This window comes from Triticum dicoccoides, unplaced genomic scaffold (assembly GCF_002162155.2).
Source record: "Triticum dicoccoides isolate Atlit2015 ecotype Zavitan unplaced genomic scaffold, WEW_v2.0 scaffold2170, whole genome shotgun sequence".
Classification (NCBI taxonomy): domain Eukaryota; kingdom Viridiplantae; phylum Streptophyta; class Magnoliopsida; order Poales; family Poaceae; genus Triticum; species Triticum dicoccoides.
The window spans coordinates 10,437-27,616 of NW_021240512.1; the positions used below are offsets into that span (position 1 = coordinate 10,437).

General features: G+C 42.9%; 1 pseudogene; it reads right to left on the minus strand.

The window, feature by feature from the left end:
* Positions 1-7,237: 7,237 nt before the first annotated feature.
* Positions 7,238-9,267, minus strand: LOC119345217 (annotated as a pseudogene).
* Between the last annotated feature and the right edge of the window lie 7,913 nt (positions 9,268-17,180).

The window sequence follows — 17,180 nt, forward strand, 5'->3', positions numbered from 1 at the left end:
CTCGGTCGGGGCCTCCAACTTTAGATGTTAGGCTTAGGGGAGAGGTATGGATATGTGGCCCAGCTTGCACCCCTTCATCATTTGGATTGAAGTAGCGGCAGATGCTGCCAAGATGGCGGATTCAGGAATATTGTTATTATACTTTGTAAGGTCCTCGAGAATAATCAATAAAATGGTCGTATGCATCTCCCAAATGCAGAGGCCGGGAGTCATCCTCCTTTTCGAAAAAAAAAATCTGTAGCAACCAAGATGAATATGATAATAGAGGCGTTGCCAGTTAAAATACATCAATCATGGAAAAACATATGGCATAAAACATCAGCAATATATAGTAAGTTCAAATTATCTCGACCATCCAGATTCCAGAGTTACCCGAGACAATAAAGCGCTTACAGAACTATCAGCAAAACATAATGAGTTGTTCAAACTTGACCATGCAAACTTACTCTAGACTCTAGAGTCTAGATAACAAAGAGAGAACATAACTACTACGACGGTAGATGAACAAACAAGTTCCTTCCCCTCCGACCCCATTTGGAGAGGCCACATTGTTTTCCGTTCCAAGATTCTTGATAATCAGAGTAGCAAGAGCCCATTCTTGCCTCAAGTACACTCCTCACCACGAAGGATGTAGACCGTCATCTTCAGCGGCTCCTCGCTCTCCATCAGCTTGAAGATGCAGATGTCACCCTCCCGCAGGCGGTTGCCACCAGCGAAAGACGCCCATCCTTTAACAATCGCCATGCGATCAGTCTTGCGCTGCAGCTCCGTGTCCCACGTCCTGCTCTCCCCCTCCAGCTGAAGCACCAAACTGATCACGCTCTTATTTCCGGCAGCGGGATTCTTGTTGAGATACATTGACGCGTACTCCGTGCCAAATGTCTTTTTACATGCATAAGCAGCGAGGATGTTAGTAAGGCAGATGCAGATATACTAGAGAAAATTGTGCAAGCCTATGTAACCCAAGGACACAGTTGCGATTGAGGAACTGTAGGCCACCAAAATAAATTTTATTTTCTTTTGAACTTACTAGTAAGCCGCGACAAGCATTGGACCTGTTCAGGATCACGGCGTAAAGTGGGACTCTCGGGTCAATGGCCTCTACTTTCTCCAGCAATTTCTGCTCCTGTGCTGGCGTTAGAGAGGGTCTCTTTGGCAGTATGAAGGAGGTCTCAGAAGCTCCCTCAGAATTGTCTCCATTCTCTTCAGGTCCCAAAGATGACGTATCCGTGTGTGCCATATCTGCTCTGCCACAAGGGTCCCGAAGCTAGAGTACAGATCTGTTTTTATTATCATATAAAAAGAAAGCAAAACAACAATATAATTAAATTACAAATACTGATGTTCTATGAAGGTCTGTTAGAAGAAAAGACCTGGTTAAATTGCAAACAAGAGAGCAACTTGGCAGAGGAAGCTCTGCCTTGATCTTTCCTATGAATGCAGTAATTTTCAGACTGGATCTATTCATCACCAGACTCCATTTGTGATGCTACTAGGGGGATAAATGCAGATCTAAATCAATCATTGATATCTCTTAAAAAGGAAAAAAAAATACTGATGGTTAACAACCATAGAACATTCAGTTTCAGAAATTCCTATCATTGTATAACAACACTGCCCTCTATATCCTGCCAGTTTCTGACAATCAGCAGAAACAAAATGGAAAGCAAAACAACAGTTAAATTCAAAAAAATGCTGCTGCTCCATGCAGTGCAGGTGTGTAGAAGAAGAAAAGACATGACCAGATTGCAGACAAAGAGAGAAACTTGCCCGAAGAAGCCCTGTCTTGATCTTTCTGGTGCATGCAATAATTTTCTAATTGAATCTATTGATCACTCGGCTCCATTTGTGATGTTACTAGGGGGGTGAAATGCATATCTCTAAATTGATCGATGGTATTATTTAAAAAAGAAAAAAATCACTGATGGTTAACCAACAACAATAAATTCAGTTTCTGAAATTCCTGTGGTTGTATAGCATGACTGCTTTCTACACTCTTAACAGTTTCTGAAGTTCGGCAAAAATAAGAAAGCAAAACAAAATAAAATAAAAACAGGGGTACCACTGTTGCTCCATATGCAAACGTAGAAGAAGAAAGAACATGACTAAATTGCAAACAAAGAGAGCAACATGGATGAAGAAGCTTACCGAGATGCTGAAGGCTGCTGCGCCCTAGCAGAATGTATCTCTAGAGAATGCTAGTCCGGGCTGGCTTATGAAGGGGGCGTCCAGGGCACACGCAGGCCAAAAGTCAGTCTTTATTAAGGGAGCTGCATCAACCATGCACTGCATGCAGTCTTCTCATATTCCCAAGACATAAATCTGAGTAACACTGTATCTCAAGCACACGCAGTCTTCCCTAGATTAATGTCATGGTCAACCTCCTTAATTACCATGATTTGCCAAGAAAACAGAGAGACTATTTCCCAATAATACGACTCTAGTCAAAGAGGCAACACTGCATGCAGACTTCTCATCTATAATCTATAATTTATCAAAACTCAAAAGTATTTCTTGTTTGAACTGCTCCTCTTAGTGAGCTGCTGTATGAACAAGTTGGTGCGAGGTTTCATTCGCGTAATGGAACCGGGGAGAGGCCTCCCTTTTCATCTAATTTTTTTTTCTTGCCTACTTTCTTCATAATGCTACTTTCACATCAGAGCTTGAACCTGAAAACGTCATTCCATATACCTAGATTGAAAGGAGATTAAACCACTGGCCTCTGCATAAATCAATGCACACTGTTTATTCATTTATTCTAACTCATTCAGAAGATGTGTCTACTAGCTTTAGGTCCATAAATTAAGCAATCTCAAAATTATTTCATTGCATAGCTTTGACATGTTTAATTGGTGCCATGCGAACCGAAACTATAATACCTAAATAGTTCATCCTCACTAACCTATTTCTCTTGACATACAACCCATCCACATCATCAAGTAGGTCCCATGTGTAAAAAAGTTTTCCTTCTCTCAATAATCATCCATTTTTGAGGAATAATATCTTCCTATAATAACTTCTATCACGCTGTGCATGTCATGTATCGTGCATGGAAGGCAAAAGGAGGGCCTCTACATCTTTCCATCCACTATCCAGAGGCCCATCGTTTCTGCTCTGTCTACTGCCAAGTTTCAATTTGTATCGCCAAGCAACCTGATCAACGATAAAGACGGAACTCTTTCTCTTCTTGACTGACTCGTCTCCAATGAAATGGGGGTATAAAAAAATGCAATGGGGGTCAGATTTTTTACCGAACAATGGGCCTCATATTTATGTGAGGCGCATCACATCCACACTGCTTCCCCTTCCAGAAACTGACCAAAAATAATGCCCACCCGACTGTCTCCTCTGCACTCCGTTCCATTTCCTTTCTCCACCTTTCCTATTCCTCTTAAATAGACAAGAATGGTCACCGGCCGCTTCTTTCTCCATCTACCGCGGCCGTCCCCCCGCTGCTCCATTCTCTGCGGGCACACACAGGCAGTGGCGTAGCCAGCCCAATAAGTCAGGGTGGTCCATCAATAGAAATATTTACATAAGTTTGTTTATTTTTTTTAAAAAATATCTTTATACTACACTATATACAAGCTATGGGGAAATTCCAGGGTGGTCCATGGACCACCCTGGCCACCCCCTAGCTACGCCACTGCACACAGGAGTAGGCATGTCCATCTCACACGAGCGGGTTTGTTGATTGATGATGAAACGTGATGTTCTAGACACACTCCGTCCATCGTCGCCAGCCCCAGTAGTCCTCCTACCCCCAGCCCCAGAAGTCACGATCAAGTCCGCCATATTCCGTGACTCATATCAGGTCGCCCGTATAAATTCGTTAGGTGATGTATCCACAAAAGCCGATTCATCTCGAAGAGATAGGCCCCTCATATGGACGCCCGTCAGGTAATCTGTACAAAAATACCAATTCATTGTTTTAGTTCTGCCGTGTTCTCCTAGATCTAATACTAATCTTATTATCCTTTATATTCTTTCACTATGCGCCTAAAATTTATACCCTTCTGTTTTAGGTCAAACTGAATCTCTGTAGATCTATGACGTCGTGCTGCTAGCAATCAAATATTTACGATTTCTTCATGGTGATAGTAGAGATTAGATACTGCATCTGAATTTTACTATGCAAATGGTTGTACCGTGTTCTTTTAGAAAATAATACCAACAGTAGCACTCTCAGAGAATGATGTCATCCACAACCTCTACACTGAATGTAATCTTTGGCCAATTTTGGGGACAAAAGTTTAGTACTAGACGGTGCCCGTGCAAATCTGAAATAATCCCATGTTGAAGCTGCAGATGTGTCTTTTCAGGAAACTTTCTTCTCAGAAATACTGTTTCGCAAACTTTTTAATTTTACAAAGGCAAAAACAACTTGAATTTATTTTGTACTATAAGTTATGGTGCAAGATGGTGTATGTTGTTCTGACCTTTACATTATTTTGTTCTGTAGGTTTCATGGCTCTTTCATGCATGCGGCTTATATATAAAAAAAATGAGATCCATAGGCACTAGCACCCTGGACATATTTTTATAGGAGAATCCCACCCGGGTGAGGCGCCACAAATTCGCTCCCAACGGGAGTCAAACCGTGGCCGCAAGGTTTTGCCACCGCGTCCCTTGCCACTAGGCTACAGCCTAGTCCTCATGCATGCGGCTTATTGATCATTATGGCTGCCCCACATATTAGTAGGATGAAAATTGAAGCATTCTGATTATTCATTTATTTCAATTGTTATTTGTGAGCAAAGGGACATCTTTAACTCTTGGTTCGATAAATTGATATACAGTGTACTCCTCTACAACTTTCTGGTATGCCAGTTCTTGATGCTTTCCTCAAACCCCTCTTCCTTAGATTGCTCATTATCATATTGTGTCTTGAGGTCTCATAAAATGGATTTGCAACATGGATGTATATTTAGTTTTGATGCTATAACTTTCTGAACTCTAATTGAGCTTCAACATGATTTATACATCAAACCAAGTTATTTAATTTTTTACGTTGTTTGCTATTTTCTTTAGTTTGCCAATTTGTGTTGTTTCATGATTGACTTCAGAAGACTAGCAACTCTATCTCCACCCTTTTAGGTAAACAACTCCTATGTTATATTTGGCTACCATTTGTAGACCAAGCCAGAAATGACCATCAAAATTACAAACTTGCTCAAGCATCTTCGCCAAACAACCATCCGTAGATATAGTAGTCATTTTCTTTCGTCACACAATAAGGATTCTTCCTCTTTCGGAAGAGACTATTTATTGAGTTTGGTTCCATATAACACATGATTAACTTTTTTTTATTTTACAGGGAGTAACCCAAGATTATCTTGATTGAAAACACATTTTTTTTATTTGGACCATGCTCATCTATTAATGTTTGATAAATTCCCCCCTATGCACACACCAAATTGCTTACTCATATTTCCGCAGCAACGCGCGGGGTATCATCTAGTAAACTAAAACGGATGTATCCATTTATCAGGTCATCTGAATTCTAAATATTGAATACCACCTGTAGTAACCAGAAAGCAGCATGGCAAGGACTAATTTCAGAAGTTTACACCCATTAAACTAATAAAAATCAGTGTGGACAAAGTGCTAAAATAGACGGAAACCGAAGAAGTTCTCATGATGCAATAGGCTAAGGGCATCTCTAGGCGAAGCATTATAATTTAGCCCCTTGTATGCCTCCCCAAACTAACTGCTTGTATTTCAGGAGTTAAAACATGTGGTTCTTTGCTGAAGACTTAAATTTAACTCCCTAAAACTTTTTTCATGTAGATTTAAACCTAGATAGCAGAATTTGTCTCAAACTACAAGTGGCTAGTCCAAGATGACAGTGGGTATGAACAGATTTTTGTTTCGGTCTGCAATATGAAGGCATATACGCTGTACTTGTTGTAGCTTTTGATTAGAAAAAACTATCTTGCTGCACTTTGATTATTTTGATTTTTGTACACATAACATTTGGTTGATACATGATAATAAAAACCATATCCTCTGTTTCCTTGAATGGGGAATGCCATGTGAAGGAAAAAGAGGATATGAGAAAGCTTTTGGATTGTCAGCAGCAAGGGCGCCAGCAAATAAGAGCAGCGTGCTACATTTGCACTATAGGTAGTAGCAAAAAATGTATTAGAGAGTTTGAGAAACCAACAACCTACTGATACCTTACTAGTCACACAAGATCTCAAATTGATTGGGTCGATCTTATGTCTGAATCCAGTTTTGCCAATCTGTTTGTGTACGCGGCAAGCTGAAATACACCCAAGTGATAGAAAATTCATGTATTCCAAGAAAAAGAATCAGGAAATATTTGAAAATCTTTTGTACAACATTGGATGTCAGGTTACACAAATAGCTCTTTTGTATGTTTATCATTTGATAGAAATTAAATTGAACCTTCAACATTTTCTAAAATCAATATACAGATGCAAATAGTTCAGCTGCGTCATTTTCCATTGATGATTTGCTTTAAATAGCAAAGCAGACCCACCCGTTGTGGCTCCATGTTGGGTGGCCAGACTTGCTTAACTGAATGAACTAACCTTTTTAACTGAACTATTTTGCAATGTTTTTTTTTGATTGACAAGGCTAAATATGATCAGTTTGTACACTCTTTCGAAGTCTGTACATAGTACTATCTGTTGACACAGGCCCAACAATTGACGCTGTGATCTGCCTGTACTTTCCGGCGAGACGAATGGGTGATGAAATAGCAACGACTGATTTTCCCCCCGGACAATATGCTATTACAAGAGCTACTAATTGGATCGATCCAGCAGCCTAGCTAGCTATGGCTGGCTGGAAACACACAAAGCACTCACGCACATGTACACGATACAAGGGTCAATCCAAACCTTATATCGCGACGGTTGTGCGTTTGTTTCTTATTGCTTTGATCTCACGGTTTGCTTACAAGGGGATTTAAAGAATTATATAGCAGCTAGCGAGCCTAATTTCTTCGTTTCGTCAGAGCTTTTTGCATAAGCAACCTCTCGATGTTTCATATCTAGCACTTGGTTGCGGAAGCTGCATTTCTCATGGTGAGGCCATCCTAGTTTTTTTGCACGAGATCTGCAGCCCAGTTTTTCTTTGTAGGAGCAGCCAGCCGTAGAAAATTGTTGTGCCCTGCCTTCAACATTTAACTCCCACACTCGAGCTTCTTGGTGGCATTGCCAAGGAAGAACTTGATTGCCTTGGCCTTCATGTCGGTGAATGTGGATTCCTACTTGCGGCGTCTGCGACGAATCTTGGTTGTGGAGTCCTTGATCCTCTTGACGCGTCCACTGAACTTGCGCATATCGTACAAGTCCATGCATGTAATGTTGGATTCCTCTTCCAATTCCATCTTTGTCCTAGATAGTTCCCGATCTTGATATAGCGATTCTATTTCGTTTCCCGGAAACTCGCCTATCCAGCAAGGTGTATACGGGAAAGCTGCATATGTCTCTTGGCATGGTAGTCCACAGATGGGGTCGTAATATGCTGAACACACATTGCCCAAGTCCTGAAATTTTGAGCTGTTCCAATCATAGGCCAGTCCTCTAGGTTTTCTCCCTGATGAAATTAAGAAGACAATCTCTTCATAAGGATGAAACCCAAGGAAATAATAATTTCCATAATATCCCTCTTCAAGAGTGTTATCCTCGATAGCGTCATCTTCGAAGTCAAGACCGTTATCCTCGTATCCCTCTTCAACATCATATTCAATGTGAAGAATGCTATCCTCGTCAGAATTCCAGTCATATTTCTCTTCCACCGGCTCTTTGTAAATTCCATTCTGCTCAAAGAACCACTTACGGTAGTTAACATCCTGTATGATCCATTGCCTACCTAGTTGGGCATAGTCCTCATGTTCAAAGGTACTAAGAGTGGTATCATGATTTAGCACCCATTCTATTCGACTACACGATTCATTGAGATGCCAAAGCTGAAGGACCGGACTCCGGTTATTTGATATTGCACAATACACCCCTCTCTGTGATTTACCAAGATGGTGGTCGGGATATCCTCTCGGTAAATATTTGCTGACTGGTAGTGTAATTACTCTGTATGTGTGATCTGACAAACACATTCTGCAAACATGAACAATCAGATAAGACAGATTAATAACACCAGGTAAGAATCATAGCAGCATATATTTTAGCAGTATTTCTTAGATAATTACCATGGGATTTTTCCTATGTTATTATGCCCATGTATGACATTCATTTAATGGGCCGGAATGGCGGTACTAGATTCTTATGACTCTTTCCTTACATTGAACTAATTCCTGAGAATTCTTAGCATTACGCTGTGGCCTTATGGAAAACTCAGAAGAATTGGTGTGGAGGAAACATCACAATATTTGACTTTGATTTGCAAATCCCACAATATTTGACTTATGCTAAACAGGAATAATGACCGAGGAGCAAGTAGTAGTACCTCATGAGATAGCCATGCTGGCAATGGATATAGAGATTGCTTTGCCAGTAGACCGCATGATAATGATATTGATTATACGACCAATCCGAATCCATGTAGTCAATGATCCCTGCGGTCTCCCCTTCCCGAACAAAGGTCGTCTTGTCCCACCACCGAGTAACTGACGAGAACACATCAATGACGTATGACGCGGGGGGGCCACTCCGATCCAAGCAATGTGTCATCGTTCGACACGCCGGCGGACAACACGAGCGGGATCAGAACGACCTCATAGTGCGGTGACATGCCTGGCTCGAACGCGAGGTACGCGCTCTCGTCGGAACCCGACATGTGCGGCCGAGGGTGTTGGGGCAGACGCGCCCACCGACGTGTGGCCGGGTTGACGACATAATCGCGCGGCAGTGCATGGTCGTGCTCGTGCCTCAGACCGCGGCAAAGCAATAGCCCGTTGCAGTGGTCCATGACACTGACGCCCGTGCAGGGCAAGAAGTCGAGCCCTCCGCAGATCGCCGGGCCTGTCGTGGGACGTGAGAAGAACTCCGAGAATCTAAGCCGGGTGAAGTTGATGAAGATTCCGCGCATGAAGCACGGGAGCAGGTGGGCGCGCAGGCGGGTGTCGATGGTGTCGCGCCACGCACTGCAGAACAGGCGGGACGTGGCTAGGCTGTGCGGCGCGAGGCGGCCGAGGATCTCCGCGAGGACGTCACCCGGTAGCACGGCCGGATTAGGTGTTATTGCCGATCGATCTTGTTCGCCGCTCCTTCTTTTTTCCTTGTCGTCTGTGATCCCGCACGCGCCGCAGTGTTTTGGAGGTGCAGAAGATACATGCATGCCCTAATGACTGCATCCTCTACCGCGGTGCGTACGAGGATTTGAACGCATGCCCGGTATGCAGTGCATTGTGGTATAAGATCAGACGAGATGACCCTGGTGATGTTGACGATGAGCCCCGCGGGAAGAGAGTTCCTGCGAAGGTGATGTGGTATGCTCCTATAATACCACGGTTGAAATGATTGTTCAGAAACAAACAGCATGCCAAGTTGATGCGATGGCACAGTGAGGACCGTAAGAAAGACGGTAAGTTGAGAGCTCCCGCTGACAGGTCACAGTGGAGAAAAATCGAGAGAGAGTACTGGGCTGAGTTTGCACATGATCCAAGGAACGTATGGTTTGGTTTAAGCGCGGATGGCATTAATCCCTTCGAGGAGCAGAGCAGCAATCACAGCACCTGGCCCGTGACTCTATGTATGTATAACCTTCCTCCTTGGATGTGCATGAAGCGGAAGTTCATTTTGATGCCAGTTCTCATCCAAGGCCCTAAGCAACCCGGCAACGACATTGATGTATACCTAAGGCCATTAGTTGAAGAACTTTTACAGCGGTGGAATGGAAACGGTGCACGCGTGTGGGATGAGCACAGACAGGAGGAATTTAACCTGCACGCGTTGCTGTTTGTAACCATCAATGGTTCGCCCGCTCTCAGTAACCTTTCAGGACAGACAAACAAGGGATACTACGCATGCACGCACTGTTTAGCTGACACCGAAAGTATATACCTGGGAAGCTGCAGGAAGAATGTGTACCTAGGCCATCGTCGATTTCTTCCGACCAACCATCAATGTCGAAAGAAAGGCAAGTATTTCAAAGGCGAGGCAGATCACCGGAAGAAGCCCGCCATGCGTACCGGTGATTATGTACTTGCTATGGTCAATGATTTACACGTAATCTTTGGAAAGGGTCCCGACGGACTAGCTGTTCCGAGTGACGCTGAGGGACACGCACCCATGTGGAAGAAGAAATCTATATTTTGGGACCTACCCTACTGGAAAGACCTAGAGGTCCGCTCTTCGATCGACGTGATGCACGTGACGAAGAACCTTTGCGTGAACTTGCTAGGATTCTTGGGTGTATGGGAAGACAAAAGATACAGCTCAGGCACGGGAGGACCTGCAACATTTGCACGAAAAAGACGGCATGCCTCCAAAGCAGTATGAAGGTCCTGCCAGCTACGCTCTTACCAAAGAAGAGAAGGAAATCTTCTTTGAATGGCTGCTTAGTATGAAGGTCCCGACTGGCTTCTCGTCGAATATAAAGGGAATAATAAATATGGCAGAGAAAAAGTTTCAGAACTTAAAGTCATGACTGTCACGTGATTATGACGCAATTGCTTCCGGTTGCATTGAGGGGGCTTCTACCGGAAAACGTCCGATTAGCCATTGTGAAGCTATGTGCATTCCTCAATGCAATCTCTCAGAAGGTGATCGATCCAGAAATCATACCAAGGCCAAGGAGTGATGTGGTGCAATGTCTTGTCAGTTTCGAGCTGGTGTTCCCACCATCCTTCTTCAATATCATGACGCACGTCCTAGTTCATCTAGTTGATGATATTGTCATTCTGGGCCCCGTATTTCTACACAATATGTACCCCTTTGAGAGGTTCATGGGAGTCTTAAAGAAATATGTCCGTAACTGCGCTAGGCCAGAAGGAAGCATCTCCATGGGCCATCAAACAGAGGATGTCATTGGGTTTTGTGTTGACTTCATTCCTGGCCTTAAGAAGATAGGTCTCCCTAAATTGCGGTATGAGGGGAGACTGACTAGAAAAGGCACGCTTGGAGGGGAGACAATAATATGCAGGGACGGATATTCTTGGTCTCAAGCACACAACATAGTTCTACAGAACTCTACCTTGGTGACCCCTTATGTCGATGAACACAAGAACAGTCTGCGCTCCAAACACCCGAAGCAGTGCGATGACCGGATTACATGTGAACACATAAAGACTTCCAGTAGTTGGTTGGAAACACGTCTCAGAGGTGAAAACACTGTTTGTGAGGAGTTGTACTCGTTGTCTAGGGGACCATCTTCGACTGTAATGATTTGGAAAGGATACGAGATAAATGGGAATACATTTTACATGATCGCCCAAGATCAAAAGAGCACCAACCAAAACAGCGGTGTCCGCTTTGATGCAACCACCGAGAGGGGAAAGGACACATATTATGGTTACATAGTGGACATATGGGAACTTGACTTCGGAGTAGATTTTAAGGTCCCTTTGTTTAAATGAAATTGGGTCAATCTGTCAGGAGGCGGGGTACAGGTAGACCCACAGTTCGGAATGACAACAGTGGATCTGAGCAATCTTGGGTACACTGACGAACCATTCGTCCTAGCTAATGATGTGGCACAGGTTATCTATATGAAGGACATGTCTACCAAACCGAGAAAAGAAAAAAAAATAAGGAAGCGAATACATCATACGATGAGCCAAAGCGCCACATAGTTCTTTCAGGAAAAAGGGACATCGTGGGAGTGGAGGGCAAGACAGACATGTCCGAAGATTATGAAAAGTTTCATGAAATTCCTCCCTTCAAAGTGAAGGCTGACCCAAGCATCCTGATAAATGATGAAGATTATCCATGGTTACGGCGCAATAAGGAAAGGACACAAGCGAAGAAAAAGTGAAGACTTTCTCCACAACTATTATGATGGTACCATGCCAACTTTCAACCTTTTCGTAGTTCATTTGAAATGCCCGTTGTAACAGACAAGTTTCCGTATGAAATCATGATACTTCGAAAGAGATTGTCTGTTTTGTACATGAAGTGCATCCAGTTTTTGCCGTAACCCTCTCAACTTTCTTGCACATGCTATGTGGATGAAATGATGATACCATGCCAACTTCCAACCTTTTCAGAGTTCATTTGAAATGCTTTTCAATTTCAAGGTCTTATAGCTAAAAAAACAGTAAATGCTTTTATAAAACTCTAATATCAAAAGGAATCAACTAAAAAGCTTTTATAAACCTCTAGTATTTTTTAAACTAAAATTATATAAAATTTATGCAACTAAAATTATCAAAGTATTTTCTGTTCAAAAAATGAAAAGCAGAAATAATTATCATAAAGAATTTTTTGTTAGAAACTTTAGTAGCAAAAAGAATTTTGATAAAGATTTTTTTGATAGAAACTAAAATAACAAAATTTGTTTTTCAATATAATGATAAAATGAAGTAATATTAAATTGCAGGAAAAAGAATAACTCCAAATATATTTTTAGTTGCATAAAGATTATAATTATTCAAATTTGGAAACTAATGGAGTAACAGAAAGATTATAATTATTATGAGCTAAAAGGAAAAAGAATAAAAAAATAAAGCAAATCAAAAGGAAATAAATAATTCAAACCAAAAAATAAAATAAAAAAAGTGCCACCTAAAGGGCCACCACAGCCTGAATACGACTAGAAACCCAACAATGGGCCAGGATTCAGGCCTGCAATAGGCCCAATAGGCCCACAGGCACATATAGTGCGTTTAGGCTCGTAAGCCTGCATTTGAGAGGAGCTCAAGAGGGCAGCAGGACTGGGGCTTATAAACCACTCTCAAGCTCCCTCAGCTAGCAAGGTGGGACTAACACTTTCGTACCGCGACGCGGGCAGCACAAGGCCTTTAGTCCCGGTTGGTGGCACCAATCGGGACTAAAGGGGCGCATTTGTCCCGGTTGGTGGAACCAACCAGGACCAAAGGCCTCTGCTTCCCGCCCTTTGGGCTGCTGAAAAGAGGCCTTTGGTCCCGGTTGGTGGCACCAACCGGGACTAAAGGGGGGGCATTGGTCCCGGTTGGTGGCACGAACCGGGACCAATGCTCTGCCTATATAAGCAGCACTCATGAAAATTTGGTTCAGTTTGTTCTTCCCCGCCCGACGCCGCCAGGCTGCCCGTCTCTGCCTCGTCGTCACCTCGCGCCGTCCCGCACCGCCCTGACGCCGTCGCTGCCCCCCGCCCCACGACGCCGCCGGCCCCTGCCCGTCTCCGCCCCGCCCCGTGCCGCACCTCACCGTCGACCGTCGCCACACCGCCCCTCATGCACCATCGTCCCCGTCGTCGTCCCCTGCCCGTCGCCCTCGGCGCGCTCCTCACGCCATCGCCATCCCGTGAGCAAAATTTTTGCTAATTTAATTTGATGTAGTAGTTAATTTAGATGTGTAGTTAATTGAGTTAGATTTTGTTAGACTTTTTTGTTAGATATTTTTGTTAGATTTTTTTGTAGTTCATAGATTTTTTTTGCTAGATGTGTAGTAATTTAGATGTGTAGTTCATAGATTTTTCTGTTAGATTTTTTTTCATATTGTGTAATTTGTTCATATTGTGTTAGATTCTTTTTCTGTTAATAGATTTTTTGGTGATATTATAGTTGAATATGCATGTTTGTATGTTCATTATATGCAAAGATCGAATATGTCAATTTTTTATGATTTTTTCTGTTCATAGAATTTTTATGATTTTTGTTATGTAATTTTGTTCATAGAATTTTAATGATTTTTTTGTTCATAGAATTTTCTTTGTCAATTTATGTATATGTTCATATTGTGTATGTATAGGAAAATTGTGCATGATCAAAGTTATTTATGAATATGTTCATATTTAGAATAGAGGAAAAAGGAAAATAAGAAGAGAAAGTGTTTAATATAATTAGTTAGAAAAATAATAGAACTATAGCTAAACTAGTTTATTTTTAATAAGTCCTACTTTATTTTATTTATAGTAAGTGCTTAATATATAGTTTAACTAGCTAGCTATTTGATTTAATAAACTACTTTATTTTACTATATATAGAAGTAGTTTATTTTTAGTAAGTACTACTTTATTTATTTATAGTAAGTGCTTAGTAGTTGAACTAGTTGATTTAATTAATAAAACAACTTTATTTTACTATATATAGAAGTAGTTCCCGCATCGACGTCGACGATGCCTATCCCGCATCCTCGTTGTCGACTCGGCGGTGGAGGCCTGCTTGATCAGGGCCATGTCCGGGATTGGGCTCCGTCGGACTGGTATTGGGAGGTGCTACCTTCCGGGGGACGTAGGTTGGTGAGGAGCCAGCCCGTTGTTGACCCGATCCTTGTTTGGTGGCGGTCGCGTGGCCAGTGACGGTGCCGAGGCTTCCGGACACCGCGGAGGTGGTACGTCACCGTGTCAGCGAGGAGGACGAGCACGTCCGTCGCTACATGGTTGCGTTGGAGGACAGGTTCGACAATACCTGGCAGGTTCTTCAGGGAACTCACTGGAGCTATGATCCTGTGATGGTTCCTTATCTTTGGGTGTCCACCGCCCGCGACCATACCCGTCGGGCGCTATGGTTCTAGCTGTATTGGCGATGATATATGTATGATAGTATTCGAGGAGTATTAGTGATAATATTCGACGATGTACGAACACAAGAGATGATGTACTTTTGGTTATAATTGAATGCATGCTAATTTGAATACTACTTTATTTTACGATTTGGTTTTGCTTATTGAATGTTCATATTGGGAAAGTACTCCTACTTTGAATGCTAAAATTGAAAAGCACTCTATGCAGAAATCTAGGAGCCCCCTCCATTATCCACGCCATCGTGGGGGTAGCTTCTCCTTCATTCCCGTGTGCTAGACAATTTGATGTAATAATGCACTCGGGAATGAAAGGAGAAGCTACCATCACCGATAGTCAACCCGTGATTAATAATAATGATCTAATTTAGGTTTTTGGTACATATATTTAATTGTATAAGTTTATTATTTGAATTATGAACATATGCCGGAAATGTCATACTCGGACGACGAAAACCACCCGGGGGAGTGCGACTAGGGACACGACGATCGAGGTATGTGCGACAGGTTCCTTGAGCTGGACGAAGGTCGGCGCTTCAGCATTAAGCTCGAGGAGACCTTCGATATTCATACGATACGCAACGACGACAATAGTTTTTTTCGTAATTAAGCACGACTTCAACTATTTTAACGTGTATTTTTTATCTTTTCCAATTCGACTAGCTTCTCCCATGCTACGCAAGACGCTATGTCTTGGAGAGGATGGGTTTTGAAGACCATGAAAGTATGAAAACAAAAAAAAATCACCTAAGGACCCATCATGGTGTGGACTTTGAAGTAAAGTTGTACAATGCTGAGAGTGTAACCCATTTTGGTCGCAAAAATTGGGAAGTACTTTGCAAGATGTATGGTTTTGATGAGGGTATGCTTGTCACCATGGATCTTGGTGATCTTACAATCGAGCAAGACAATATGGACATTTGGGTCCTTGTGGATACACTTCCAATTCTTCACCATGTGAGCTTCTCAAACATAGTTATTAAGTAATTTATATTGTTTATTTGAAAATAGTTTACAGCTTATTTTCATTCTTTAAAGAATGTGCGGAAGATGGTCGATAAAATCCACTACACCGATGGCTCCGAATTAACTTATAAGGAGAAAAATCATCTGATCGCATTTTGTACTGATCTTGAAAATTACAATGTCTACAATCGAACTCCTCAACATTATGGTCAATACGTGTCACTAGTGCACGTGTTGAACTACGGTAACTACCATGGAGATAACCTGGTAAGATTTTTTACTATTACGACATCCGTGCATATCTTTTTGCATACTTTTAAAACTAGTACATCATTGCTAACTACGAAGTTATTACTATGTTTTTTAACATATAATCCCGAATGATTGCGTGCCTCATCTGATGTATATGCACGGTCGTCTTGATGTTTTGAACATACAACCAGGTCGTCCTACGAATCTCAACTATCCATACCGGATTTCTAAAAGAAGTGGAGACATGACAATCAAAGAATGGAAAAAATGTACGGACAGTCGTAAGGAGCTTCTTGGAAGCAAAAGGAAGCGAAGCGCAAGAATTGGAGACATGATGATCTCCATTCTTCATAATGAAGAGTCAGGGTCTATATTGTTTTATGCTATTTTACCTTAAGGGTGTTTAGGTCCTACCTGATACTGATGATCATGTGCTAAGAACAAGTATGTACGGTTGGGTTTGATGACTATGAAGATGATGATCATATGACTTGTTATTAATAACGAGTAGAAGTTGTATGATGATGCATGATTAGTAGGACTTGTTATTATATATATATCAATGGGTGAAATGAACATAGCAGTAGCGTTGGTAAACCAAGCATGAAGATATAAGAGAGGACATTTCTCTCTATTAGCTAGCTAATAACAACCTAAATTAACCTCGCAAACCCCTAAACCAGCCACTTTCAAAAAAAACCTCGGCTGCAGCCAGCTTCTGACGTGTGGATGCCTTTTGGTCCCGGTTTATGTCACCAACCGGACCAAAGGCCCCTGCCTGGGCTACCCGCAACGGCCACGTGGAGACCCATCTGTCCCGGTTCGTGTAAGAACCGGGACTAAAGGTGGGAGGCATTAGTAACGACCTATTAGTCCTGGTTTTCTACTAGTGTGTGGGGAACCCCGGACCTGGAGTGGTGGCTCCATTGGCAAGGCATGGCCGGCTAACAGCCGTGTGGGTGGTGGATCCGGTGTCCCGACCGCGTGGGTGGCGAGATCCGGTGGTCGTTGGCGGCCGGCAGCGGCTTTTGCGGCGGTCGGTGTGCGCGATCTGGCGCCTCCTAACTCACCTGTATGGCGTGTGGGCCAGCCTGGTCGGGCCGCGCTTCCCCTTGGTCGCCGGTTCTGTACAGGAAGTGCTGCTGGTGGCGGGGATCTAGTTCAGGCGAAATCCCTGGCCAGCCATGACCGGCCGTGCCGACGGCGACGCCTGAGGGTGCCGTTTCCCTCCCTGGAGGCGTCGATATGGATTGATCTCCTCACTTCACCTTCCCCTAGGTCTCCCGTGCGAAAGCTCTAACTCTGTTAGGCGGCGGCGGTGCTCACGGCGTCGTTCCCTTCTAGAGGGCGCCGCTTTGGGAACCTTGGGGT